Genomic DNA, 14,110 nt, shown 5'->3' with positions numbered 1-14,110 from the left:
AGTTTCTTACAAAAAAACAAAACAAAACCCTGTACTCTTACCGTATGATCCAGCAATGAAGCTACTTGGTATTTACTCAAATGAGTTGAAAACTTAAGTTTACACAAAACCTCCCCATGATGTCTATAGAAGCTTTATTCATATTTGCAAACTTGGATGCAAACAAGAGGTCCTTCAGTAGGTTAATAGATTAACAAACTGTGGTACATCCATACAATGGATTATTATTTAGCAAAAGAAGAATTGAGCTATAAAGCCATGAAAAGACATAGAAGAACCTTAAATCACATTGCTATGTGAAAGAAATCAGTCTGATAATGCTACATAATTTATGATTCCAACTATATGAAATAGTGGAAGCCAAAACTTTGGATACTGTAAAAAGATCCGTGGAAACCAGGGGTTGTGGAGAGAAAAAAATGGTGCCAATAGACTTGCTTGATGCAGGGTTGCCACAAACCTTCAATTTGTAATAAAACACAATACCCATGAAGTGCAATAAAATGAGATATGCCTAAGTACCTATTAGAATGGCCAAAATCCAGATCACTGGCAACTCCAATTGCTGATAAGGGTCTGGCATGAAAGAAGCTCATATTCATTGCTTCTGGGAGTGCAAACGGAATAGCTACTTTGAAAGTCAGTTTGGTTCATTCTTACAAAACCAAATATTCTTTTTCCTTATGATTAGCAATCATGCTCCTTGGTATTTACCTAAATTATACCTCACAAAAGCTGGCACACAGATGTCTATAGCAGCTTTATTTATAATTTCAAAAACTTGGAAGTAACCAAGATATCCTTCAATAGGTCAATGGATAATAAACTGTGGTACATCTAGACAATGGAGTATTATTCAGTTCTTAAAAAAAATGAAAAGAATGAAGTGAAATTAAATGAAAAATGAGAAGACATGGAGGAAACTTAAAAGTATATTTCTAAGCGTAAAAAGCGAGACTAAAATGCCTACCTACATACTTTATGATTCCAACTGTATGACATTATGGAAAAGACAAAACTATGGTGTCAGCAGAAAGATGAGTGGTTACAAGGAAAGAATGAGTAGGAGGAGCACAGAGGATTTTTAGGGCAGTGAACCTATTCTGTATATTTAAGGGTTCATTACACTTCATTAGACGTTTTTCAAAACCCATAGAATGTGCAAGACCTATGTAAACTTCATACTCTGAGTGATAATTGATTTTTCAATGTGGGTTCATCACTGTAACGGATGTGCCACTTTGTTGGGGGATGTTGATAATGCAGGAGATGACACGTGCGGGGGCAAGAGGTATATGGGAAATCTCTGTAACTTCTGCTTATTTATGTGTAAACCTAAAAGCGCTCTAAAAAATAAGTTCAATAAAAATAAAGCAAAGTTTACAGAATTACTTGGTGAAATTGATAATCCACAACTACTTTGGGAAAGGTTTAGTATTTAGTATGTTTTTTGGTAACTGATAAAAAAAACCAAGAAAAAATAAGTAAATACAAAGAGAACTCGAACAATATGATTAGCAACCCAACCTAATGTCCCCATGTAGAACACTGCTCACAATATGTTTTCATTGTGTCGCTAATGAGTTGTAGAAAGCCTTTAGGCTGGGCAGGGGACAGCCACGTGTTTGGGGATTGTTGGTGGATAGTTGAGGGGAGAGGAGAAGAAAGTTGAATACCTGGATGAGGGCATGAAGACATGCATTTGGAGAGCCAATCTAGGGATCAGCCTAAGACAGAGATGTGGTCTTCACCAGCCAGAACTCCCCATGAAGTTGGATCAAAACAGAATGTCCCAATTGCACTCATCACCTGATTTCCAAACCTCTCCCTCCTTTTGTTTTCCCATCACACTCATCCTATTTTAATTTTTCCAGTGTCTCAGGTTCCAAGTCATCACCTTTGACTTCTGTCTCTCTTTAGCTCACTACAGTCAGACATCATATTCTCAAATTTTTCCATCCAGTTCAAACCCATGTACCTATCATAGACTATGTGCCAGGTGTTCTGCTCAAAAATGGGGTTATAGGCATGAATAAGACATGTTCAGAGAGGGTTCTGCATCAGTCTAGGAGGAAGGAAATGATGAGAGTAGTCTAGGAGGAGGGAGAAACAGAGCTTTAATTGGAGCCCTAATCCTCATTAGATGACTTTACTTCTTGATTCTCTAGAGAATGCATAAGGTGTCATGAAATGTAGATAGTTCTGATGCTAATCATGGGAATCTTTTGAGGCACTCCTCATTTGTTTCTAACTTTTCTAGTTTCTCTTAGAGTTGCGTTTGGTTTTGGGTGCCCACTTTCTATCTGTGATCCAGTTCTTTCACTTTGTACTTGGTGTTGGTGTTTGGTGGTGTTGGATTAACTTCTGTGGGTAGGAATATGTCTCATACTAATTACAGACTCATTTCCAGTTCTGGCTCCTGTCTAGATTCACCTTTAGACCACATATATCCCCCAATGCTAATGAGGGGAGAGTGGTATGGGCACATTTGTTTTCTGGACACCTTATTTCATAGTTTTCCATCTATAACTTTTCATTTTTGGGCATCTACTATATATTGGGCATAGATTATCCTATATATCACCTGTATCAATTGGCTCATGAGTCTATTACCTATTCCATATACACACTGCCACTGGGCCTTCATCTTTGCTCTGGTATATTCAATAATTTTTTTCCTCTCTTGTAATTCCTTTTCCACATTGCATCCAGAGTCATCCTTTTGACATCCAAATTTAAATCATGTATTGTTTTGTTTAGAAAACTGAAAATTCTACATTGTCTCGTGATAAAATTAAAATGGCTTATCATTCAAGGCCTTTATACTTTAACAAGAATCATACTCTACCATACCTTTCACAACCACTCCTTTTCCTTTTCCTAATACTTACCTCACTCTCTCCCTTAAAAACCACACTCTGCCATCTTCCTTCATTCTCATGGCATTCTTGACTCTAAATATTACCCTGGATGAGCCTTTCCTCCCCACCATTTCTGCCAGGGGTTCTATATTCCTTCTGCCCTAATTCAAGTTTCTCCTTATTTGTGAAGCCTTTCATTAATCTTTAGGTTGAGTACATAGCTCTCTTTCCTGTGCTATCAATAGCACCTTGTACTTATATATATATTATATAGATTTTCCAACTGTTTTTTTTTAAAGCTTTTTTTTTTTTAATTTATTTTTGTCTTCATTGGGTCTTTGTTGCTGCACACGGGCTTTCTCTAGTTGTGGCAAGCGAGGGCTACTCTTTGTTGCAATGTGCAGGCTTCTCATTGCGGTGGCTTCTCTCATTGCGGAGCACAGGCTCTAGGCACGCAGGCTTCAGTAGTTGTGGCACGTGGGCTCAGTAGTTGAGGCTCCCCGGCTGTAGAGTGCAGGCTCAGTAGTTGTGGCGCACGGGCTTAGTTGCTCTGCGGCATGTGGGATCTTCCCAGACCAGGGCTCAAACCTGTGTCCCCTGCATTGGCAGGCGGATTCTTAACTACTGTGCCACCAGGGAAGCCCTCCAACTGTTTCTTAAATTACCTGTTTAGATCGTGTACTCCCCTTCTTCCCACACTTGTAGCTATTATGCATCAACCACCATGTCAAATTCATGTTTTTATCTTAAGAAGTCTTATAGTCTATCCTTGTGTCTCTGTTTTTAGTCTCTGCTCCTTTTGACTTTTTTCATCGCTGTTTCTTTTTCAGTCTCTGTGTCAATTCTTATACCCCTTTCTCTTCCATTTCCCTTCTTTCTTACCAACTTGTCTCTTTAAGCCAAGCTCCTGTTTTCAAATTGTTCCAGAGATATGTGCATATAGAATGGGTTCTTTCCCTGAGTCTCTTAGAGTTAAGGCTGACTGCTTTTAGTTTAGGCTTTGGCTTCCTGTGTAGCACAGGGTCTGATTTAAAAATAAGATAAGGAAGCAAAAAAGAAAGCAAAACTTTTTACTGTGTGTTAACATTTGTTATCTTGCAAAGACTCAAGGATCTTGAATTATGTGTTTAATAATGACTCAAGTTTAAAAATTATCATAAAAAGAGGACTACTGATTATAAGGTGGGTTGTCCTGTATGGGTCTGAGCGTGAGTGCCCCTGGGTGGGGCATCACACATATAAGCCCTATTCATCACCCAGCTGTCAGGGTCAGCCCTTCCTTCACTCCTACCAACTGCTGTGGAAAGGCTTTCAGTTTTATTTCTCTCTCTCTCTCTCTCTCTCATTTCCCAGAAACAACAGTGTTTTTTTTTTTCTTTTTAAGTCAGCAGTGCCTTGGCAATGATGGAAAACTTTTCCACATAAAGAAATGTTGCCATCTTATAGATCCTGTCTCAACTTCATTCTTGCAACAGAATTTTAATTTTATCTAAGTTGCTTTAACTTCCTAGAAATAAACATTTCTGCCTGGCCAGTGCTGTTTTTACGTACTGTGACCCTAATTATAACTATAATTATGATGTCTAAAATTATACTAGAGCCTGAGAAACTTTGCTTCATGCATATTCTTCTACAAAGGCTTGACTTAGAATATTATTTGACATTTATCATATGGTGATACTGCAGTCTTTTATTACTTTGCCTGCTGAAAGGTGCCTAAAATCTTCTGGAGCTCTGATTACTGAGAGTTAGAGTGGCTAAGGGTCTATCTTTTGTGAGAATCTCTCATTGAGATCAGAAATGGGTTAGGTGTAGGGGAGAAGAATAGTTGATAAAAGGGTTAGAAAAGAATCCAAGAGCATTTTTAGGGAGGAATAAAATCTCAATCATAGGCCTTCAGTTCTTGGCTGGGTTGGGAGACCTTTCTTATAGACATGCTCTGAGTGCTTTCTCAGAGACCTCTGTAAACCTCTGTTATGCCCTCAGTGACCATATTTCATGGTATGATGGAACCAGCCTATACTGACTAATGAGAACCAAATGTCAAATGTTCAGGAATTTTGTAAGGCAGTTATTAAGCACAGCCATTATGAAAAATAAATTATATAGGAGCACATCCGCAAGTATGAAAGGATAAGTAGCTCCAAGGGCGCATCCTTCTACTGAAACAATAAACAAGCAAGAGAAAAAACATCAGAATCAACTTTGTTGGAAATCTGGAAAATAATCAAAGGTCTATAGTAACCAAGTATCCGCTGATCAAGAAAAAGGCAACTTAAAAATGGTAGGGGAGTGTTGTGGCATCTTTACTTGCCTTTGGGCCACCTTCCTCCCCTGCTTGAGGGAATCTTGAAGATATCAGCCCACGTTCCCATTGTGAGACCCTTGTCCCTGATTTCAAAGGGAGAAGAGCAGACCTTGATCTCAGAGAATTGTGTTTGTCTATTTGGAGCCCTCTGGGGACTATCTGAAGGACTGATGAAAGGCAGTTTTGTGTAGCACAGAGCTGCTTCAGGGCACAAAAGCAGCCAAGTGGAGGGCATTCCTTGCAAACAAGAAAGGTAAATGGAAAACCCCTACTGTCTGGGGGAAGATGTTAAGGTTGAGACAAATAATAGACATGCTGAAACTTGGTAGGAAAGACTGGTGAGAGAGATGTTGTGTGGAAGTGGAACAGTAAAAAGTTCCCTGTGTGTAGGATTTATACCTCTAAATGATCCTTAGGTTCAGAAGCAGAAAGTGAAGGCTAAGGCAGAGTTGTAAAGGGCCAGGTTAAGCGTTGGAGGAATGCTAAACACTGAGCCAGTATGCAAAGCGAGGTGTTTTTTGTTTTGTTTGTTGGTTTGTTTTTTGTTTTGTCTTTAGGCAAAAAAATCTCAATCAACACATAAGCTCATGATAAGCTAAAGAACACATTTCAGAGAGCGCAAACCACAAATATCTTTAGAGAAAAAGGTAGAAAAGTACTAAACATATAACCAAAACCCACAGGAACAAACCAAAACAAACCCTGAGCACAAGAAAGATTATGATTTCAAGTGTTACTTTATTATAACATTCAAAATGTTCAGTTTTCCACAAAACAAATTTTAAAACGTGCAAAGAAACAAGAAAATATGACCCATTCACAGAAAAATGAATAGAAACTATCATGAGGAATCAAGTCATAGAAGGTATTCAGCAAGACCTTTAATTCATCTGGCTTAAATATGCTCAAAATGCTAACACAGATCATGGACAAAGATTCAGTAACACCAGGGGAATGATGTGCCCCAAATAGTATATATCTCTGAAGAGATAAAAAGGGACCAAACAAATTCTGGGGTTAAAAATTACAATAACTGAAATGAAGAATTCACTAAGAATTTCAACATCAGATTACAGCAGGCAGAATTAAAAACCAGAGAAGTTGAAAATAGGTCATTTAAAATTATCCAGTTTGAGGAACATAAAGATGAAGGAGTGAACAAAAATGAAGAGAGCCTAGGAGACCTGTGGGACACCATCAAGCATACCACATACAGATAATGGGAGTTGCATAAGGAACAATAGAGAGAAATGATGTAAAAGAATTTTGAAGAAACTATGCCCAAAAAGTCATAATTTGATTAAGTACATGAATTTACACATTTAAGAAGCTCAGTGAACTTTAGGGAGGAAAAACACAAGAGGTCCACACTGAGACACTTTATGATGAAACTTTTAAAGGCCAGAGACAAAGAGAGAATCTTGAAAGCAGCAATAAAGAAGTGACTGTCGGGCTTCCCTGGTGGCGCAGTGGTTGAGAGTCCGCCTGCCAATGCAGGGGACATGGGTTCGTGCCCCGCTCTGGGAAGATCCCACATGCCGCGGAGCGGCTGTGCCCGTGAGCCATGGCCGCTGAGCCTGCGCGTCCGGAGCCTGTTGCTCCGCAACGGGAGAGGCCACAACAGTGAGAGGCCCGCGTACCGCAAAAAAAAAAAAAAGAAACAACAACAACAACAAAAAAAAACGGATAAAAAAGAAGTGACTGTCATATACAAGGGAGACTCAGTAAGAAAAAGACTGGATTTCTTAGCAGGAACCATGGAGGCCAGATGGCAGTGGGATGACATATTTAAAGTACATAAAGAAAGAGAAAACCCATAATCCTATATCTGGCAAAACCATCATTCAAAAATAAAGAAGAGAGCTTCCCTGGTGGCGCAGTGGTTGGGAGTCTGCCTGCCGATGCAGGGGACACGGGTTCGTGCCCCAGTCCGGGAAGATCCCACATGCCGCGGAGCGGCGGGGCCCGTGGGCCATGGCTGCTGAGCCTGCGCGTCCGGAGCCTGTGCCCCGCAATGGGAGAGGCCACAACAGTGAGAGGCCCGCGTACCGCAAAAATAAATAAATAAAATAAAGAAGAAGTTAAGACATTCCCAGATTAGCAAATGCTGAGGGAGTTCATCACTAGTAGATATGTCCTACAGGAAATGCTAAAGGGAGTCAGGTGGAAATGAAAGAACACTTGGCAGTAACTTGAAGCCACGTGAAAAAATAACACAGGTAAAGAAATATATAAGCCAGTATTATTGTACTTTTCATTTGTGACTCCTTTTTCTTTCCCAATTTGATTGAAAGACAAATGAATAAAATGATAATGATAAATCTATGTTAAATGAGCACACAAAGTAGAAAGATGTAATTTGTGACACAACAACATAAAGGGGAGGAGGGATGGAGCAGTGTAGGATCTGAATTTTTATATACTTATGGAAGCTAATGTGATATTAATTCAACATAGATTGTTACAGGTTTGAGAGGCTAATTGTAAGCTCCAGGACAACCAATGCTAAAATAACTTTTAAAATATACAGAAAAGGAAATTAGAAAGGAATCAAAATCATACACTACAAAAAAATCAAACACAAAAGAAGGCAGTTAATGGAGACCTTGAGGAACAAAAAAGATACAAAACATATAAAAGACAAAGCAAAATGGCAGAATAAGTGTTTCTTTATCAGTAATTTTTGTAAATGGATTAAACTCTTTTCATTAAAAGGTAAATATTCTCGTAATAGAGTGAAAAACAAAATGCAATTATATGCTGTCTGGAAAAGACTCATTTTATATCCAAGACATATAGGACAAAAGTGAAAAGATAGAAAAGGGCACTCCAGGCAAATAGTTACTAAAAGAGAACTGAGGTATCTATGCTAAGATCAGACAAAATAGACTTTTAAGTCAAAAGTTGTTACAAGAGACAAGGAAGAACACTAAATATTGATAGAAGTGTCAACCCATCAAGAAGATATGAAACTTATAAACCTATGAACCTAACAACAGAACTCCAAACCATAGGAAGCAAACATTGAGAAGTGAAGACAGAAATAGACAGTTCTGAAATAATAGTTGGAGATTTCATTGCTGTACTTTCAATAATGGATAAAAACAACTAGGTAGAAGATCAGTAAGGAAACAGGGTAGTTGAACAACACTGTAACCAGCTAGATCTGATAGACGTAAACAGATTCTCCATCCAACAACAGCTAGCAGTGTTTCTGCTGAACAAATTTTCTCAAGAACTTTGTGGATCTTCTATAGATTTCAGTGGGGTTCACTCCTATAGACAAAAGCCACTTCTATGGTTCTTTTCCAGACAAACCCTTCTGGAAAAGCCTTGGCCTCCCACTGAGATGGTAGGAAGCAGTGACCAAAGCCTTGGCCTCCCGCTGAGATAGTAGGAAACAGTGACCTTAAGCTTCCTAGAGGACTTCTAATTTGGTTGATATCTGTGAGGCAAACGCTTATCTTCTTGAAAGGACCATTTTTGTGCCTGATTCCTTTACCTTTTAATCTTTCTGAGGTTTTAGGAAAAGGTTGTACAATCATAATCAACAGAGATTCAAGACTGTGAATCTCTTTATTCTAATGGGTTTTGCCCTTTGCAGAGGCTGAGAAATTTCAAAATTGTAAGGCCTTGGCTCCTTTTTGTTTAACAGTTCTTTCCCCAATTTATCTTTCTTTTCTCACATTTTATCATAAGCAGCAAGAAGAAATCAGGAGGCACTTTTAACACCTCACTTGGAAGTCTCCCTAAGTATAAAACCAGCTTTTAAGTATTTCCTTGTACATAACTCCAGGACATAATTTTGCTAAGCTTTCTATCACTACATAACAAGAATCCTCTTCCTTCTATTTCTAATAACATGCCCCTCAGTTTCTTCTGAGCCCTCACTGCAGGATACCTAAAGTCTGGATTTCTTCTAACAGTCTGTCGAAGGTATATAGGCTTTCTATGTCATGCTCTTCAAAGTTCTAGCTTCTGCTCACTTGCCTGATTCCAAAGCTGTTCCCAAGTTTTAGGTACCACTTCTAGGCACCAAAATCTGTATTCTTTTTATATTATCCTATAATAGATTGCCACAAACTTAGTATCTTAAAAAACACACACATTATATCACAATTTCTGTCAGGAGTCTGACATGGCTTAGCTGGGTCCTCTGCTCAAGGTCTTACAAGGCAGCACTCCAGGTGTTGACTGAGCTGTATTTTCATCTAGAGCCTCAACTGGAGAAAAGCTGCTTTCAGCTTATACATGTTGACACAATTCATCTCCTTATGATTTTAGGACTGTCCACAGTTCCTTGCCACATTATCTTTTCTGTAAGCCCTCCTTCAAAATGGTAGCTTACTTCTTTAAGCCAGCGGGAGGGAAAATTATCTCTAAAGAAAGGCTGAGTCGCTCTTTAAGGTCTTTTCCCTGATTAAGTCGAGCCTAGCCAGGTTAATATTCCTTTTGGTTAATGCAAAATCAACTGATTTGGGACCTTAATTTCATCTGAAAAATTCCTTTATCTATGCCACATTCTATTAGCTAGCAGCAGGGGGAGGGCATTACATAGGCCTCGAATCATGGAGCTACCCTCATCTGTGTGCCAAGTGACAAAATATGTAACATGCTCAGCCCAGTGTTTGACCTATTCTAAGGGTTCAATAATGTTAACTCCTCCTATCATTTAATGTTTTTAAAGCCCTGTTGAAACCCCAGTCTCAGTGCCCAAAGGGATGTGGGACTCAATGAGGTAAATCCCACTGAAGGGGAGGAGGACCTAAAGGAGGTTTCCACCACTAAGCCAAGGGAGAATCTGATTCTCCTAGTAATAAGAGTATGCCTCCCATTTTAGGAAAATCTGGAGAGAGGAGCTGTTAGTGGGGACTTGAAGAGCTAAACCGGAGAACGTAGAAGGAATACATATGAAGATTAGGTTCCAGGGAACTTTTCAGTGCATCAAGGTAGAGTGTAGGAAAGGAATTAAGGGAAGCATAGCCCAGGGAGTGTATGCCATGGAAACAAGTAGGATGGCTGTTATTTGGGGAGACATATAACCTTCAAGACATCCTTTTAGTTGGCCAAAGGGACTTGGAGTTTAGGTGGCTCAGGATTGCAGCTGAGCTATTCTGTACATGGAGTTCATTTGGTGCCTACACCTATTCCAGGTGGTAGAGGCAAATTTTCAGAGAGGATATCTAATTAAGATTGGCCTAGGAACCAAAGTAACCAGAAAAGTGGCAAGTGTAATGGTGAAAACATCATGAAAAGAGACAAGGGCTGCTCGAATGGCATGAATAAGGCCCAAGGGCCATAGGATCCTATAGGACCAGGAATGGACATGTAGGAAAATGAGAAGCTCCCCAAGGTAGAGGAGCAGGCTCTAATCTGCAGGAGACCATGAAAACTGAAAGTAGAATGGCAGACCCACCACTCCAGGGAGCATAAATATAGGGTTTGATGACAATATATCAAGTACAATAAAGATTGGGAAGCTTACCTACATTGAAGAATGAAAGGATCAGTCAAGACAGAAAGGTCTAAATTAAGGCCATGCTTTTTTCTTTCTTTCTTTCTTTTTTAATTTTAACTAGAAACTACATACCACAGCTGCAGTCAGGAATGCTGATCCTGAAGGTTAACTTTCAGAGGTGGCTTCCTGTCTCCTGGTGCTTCTGCCATGAGATAATGGGAAATATTAGCCATAGAAATTGCTGCAACATGGAAAATAACTTTCATCATTTTGGTGTAGACTGAAAGTTAAGGGAGATGCTGTGTCTCTTTTCTGCTAATGTTTTAGTTATTTTCTTGTTGTCTCAGAATGAGGAGTCTCTTTCCTTTAGGAAATGTGGGAGACTGTAACCCAAAGAAAGCCTCTTCAGCCTTTGAAATCCCATAGCCATTGACCTCCAAATAGGTTAGGAAGGAACCAAAAGGGTAGGACAGTAGCTGCAGCTGCTTTTTCTTTCTAAGACTTAGGACTAAACCTGTTGAGCTAGAATTCTCATAGCTGTCATTTCAAGGGCACAGACAAAGGCACATAGGGAGGAGGGCAGACTCCTCAATGATTGTCTCCACTGGAGAGGCTGGTTCAGATTTGGACAGATATTGTCCTGACACTGGAGTTGGGGAGTCTGTGTGTCCTGTTACACTGTCAGGCTCTTCTCACTCTGCATGAGTAAGTCTGCTGGGCATTGGATAGGAGTTGAATGTGTCAGAAGACATTTTTCAAGATGACCTTCCCGGAAGGGAGCTAGCAGACCATGGATATATCCCCACATTAGGAGATGATCTGCCAGTGATTTGGGAGCATTGGTTTATACCACAGTGGACACAACCTTTGCTCACTAAGCAGAATGGTACAAGTAAGACTTTGTATTGACTAGAGAAAGTGTATTGTGGAAATCAATCCATATATTTAGTCCTTGCTAAAGACTGAGTCCCTGGTATTTATGTAACCTAACAAAACGATCTCTGCTGAAGACTAATGCAGTGGCCTTTACTAGGTGTATGTAGGTCCAGACACACTAGTATTTTCCTCAGAAGTAAATCAGTTTTACAGTTAAGGTGTATACCAGGATCCCTCCTTCCCACCCCTGTCTAGAGTGTCTGGGAAGAAATCCTTGAAGTCACATAAAAATTCAACTTTGTGAGTTCCAGCAAGGATCTATTAACAGTCGAAGACTTACATCCTTGTTCAAGGCCATGTTGTGTCTTTTCACTGACTTATTATCTAAGAAAAATACATGTAAAATGTGTGTATATCTGAGGGCTGTGTATAAGGCACTTGTTCCAATAGTTTCCCAAGGCAACAAGCCATTCTTTGTAGCTTTGTGTGCCTCAGAGCTGATACTGGGGTTGTGTCAATGAAAGCAAAGTAGAGATATGGGTAGTAGGAAGAAGGATGAGGAGAAGAAAGATGTCTTTTAGTTCTTGTCTACTTCAGTGTTGCCTACAGTGAAGGACTTGTGGCCAAGAGGTAGATTATTTGCCCATACTTTGTGGTGCTGGAAAGATTTTGACAATGATTTCTCCACCTAGCTTATCATACAGTTTTGGTCTATTTGAATGCCAAATTATAGAGATAGATTTAAAGAAGGCAGAAATTGCAGCAAATTAATGGAGGTGTTAAGGATTGTAATGTCCTCACTCGCCTGACTGATCGAACTGGACTTGGTTTTAAACCAATTTAAAGTTAAAAGTATGAGTTAATCTTTCAAAGTAGTTGTTCTCAGTCTTTATTTTGGATAATAATCACCTGAGGACATCTTAAAAATGTGGGTTCCCAGCCCCACTCACAGAGAATCTGACATGGGATGTCTAGCTTATTGATCAGGAACTATGGTTTTTATAAACCCCCCAACTTTAATTTTATAAATGCTACCAAGTGTTCAATCATATTTTGAAGAAAAAAAACCAGCCCTATTCTAAGGAGACTGCAGGCGGACTCTCAATCACTGTGCCACCAGGGAAGCCCCTAAGGAGACATTTTTAATGGAGAAAAGATGGGAGTGAAAAAACTAAATTTGCCATTCCTGTTGGCCTGAACATGAAGATATCTCCTTTGAGATTCTTTACTTCTTAGTTTCCAACTGAAGTGTTCTTTCTGTCTCAGTATTTGAATGAATACACACGAAGTTTCCACTACTATGCTAGAATGTTCAACTGAGGGATCTTTAAGAATTTAACTTCAAAGGATAAAGACATGGAAAGGGCTATGAAGAGCTATAAAGCTCATTAATGAGACAGGCAGGCTAGATCCAGAAATGCTGCCAACATGTGACTGAGTCTAATATGGTTTTCAGAAGGAGAGATCAGAAAGGATGTTTGAGAAAAATCATCAAAGAAACAATAGAAGAATATTTCCCAGAGCGGCAGTATGGCCTGATTCTCCATAATGAAAATATACATCAAATGTTGTACAGAATTAATAACAACAACAGTAACAACAGCTCTAATAGATCCTGGAAATATTCTCCTATTCTTAGAATAAAGAGTTTGAATATTAAACAAGTGAAAAATCTGGTTTATTTACAGATAAGTTTAAAGCAGAGTGATATCAGAGAAACAATAGAAGAATCTAGGGAGCTCCTCTTTGTTGACCATCTCCTCTCTCTGTACCCATCATGATAATGTGCCTTTGAGTGAACTAGGTCATACAAGTACCATGGATTGGAAGTTTGGCAAAGATTTAAAATTTCAGCATTTATTTCACACATATTTATTGAGGGCTATCATCATGCTGGGAAATGTTTTAAGTATTTTGTGTTGCTTGATGAATAAGGCAGGTTAGATACCTGCCCTTACAGTGTTTACCCCTAGTGGAGGGAAGCAAACCATAAACTTGTAAGTATTTGAATAAGCAAAATAATTTCAGATTATTTTAAGTGCTAGGAAAGAAACAAGCAGATAATGGGATGGAGAGTAACTTGAGGCTGCTTTCGATACGTAGTTAGAGAATGTGCATTCAAAGGCTCTGCTGCTAATCGTGAGCTGCTTTAGACTCTTTATGTAGTGTCCAGCCTTTCCCAGTTTCTGTCAAATATAATGATCCACCAATGCCACTTCTGAGTATTTATCTAAAGGAAAAGAAAATACTAATTTGAAAAAATCCTCCCTCTCCCCCACCAGGTTCAATCCAGCATTATTTACAATAACCAAAGTTGGAAAAAACATAAATGTCCATTGATGGATGAATGGATAAAGAAAATGTGGTACATTTCTAATGGAATATTATACAGCAGTAAAAAAAAAAAAGGAAGGGGGCTTCCCTGGTGGCGCAGTGGCTGAGAGTCCGCCTGCCGATGCAGGGGACATGGGTTCTTGCCCCAGTCTGGAAGGATCCCACATGCTGCGGAGTGGCTAGGCCCGTGAGCCATGGCCGCTGAGCCTGCGCATCCGGAGCCTGTGCTCCGCAACGGGAGAGGTCACAACAGTGAGAGGCCCGCGTACCAAA

General features: G+C 39.5%; 2 protein-coding genes across 3 annotated transcripts in view; one reads left to right on the top strand and one right to left on the bottom strand.

Moving 5' to 3' along the window:
- The window catches only part of ZNF215 (zinc finger protein 215), a 145,381-nt gene that overhangs the window by 49,265 nt on the left and 82,006 nt on the right, over nucleotides 1–14,110 (top strand). The gene's annotated exons all lie outside the window — the stretch shown is intronic.
- The window catches only part of LOC112407707 (interferon-induced very large GTPase 1-like), a 29,326-nt gene that overhangs the window by 12,120 nt on the left and 3,096 nt on the right, over nucleotides 1–14,110 (bottom strand). Inside the window, exon 2 of one of the 2 annotated variants that reach the window (XM_024757099.1) lies at nucleotides 10,760–10,829. The exons of the other annotated variant lie outside the window; for it this stretch is intronic. The gene's annotated coding sequence lies outside the window, so the exon portion shown is untranslated. The remainder of the gene's footprint in view (nucleotides 1–10,759; nucleotides 10,830–14,110) is intronic. 2 annotated transcript variants of the gene reach the window in all.

Source organism: Neophocaena asiaeorientalis, unplaced genomic scaffold (genome assembly GCF_003031525.2).
Source record: "Neophocaena asiaeorientalis asiaeorientalis breed wild unplaced genomic scaffold, Neophocaena_asiaeorientalis_V1.1 scaffold504, whole genome shotgun sequence".
NCBI classification, from domain to species: domain Eukaryota; kingdom Metazoa; phylum Chordata; class Mammalia; order Artiodactyla; family Phocoenidae; genus Neophocaena; species Neophocaena asiaeorientalis.
Note: the sequence above shows the minus strand (reverse complement) of the source record. Positions and strands in the feature narration are given on the sequence as shown.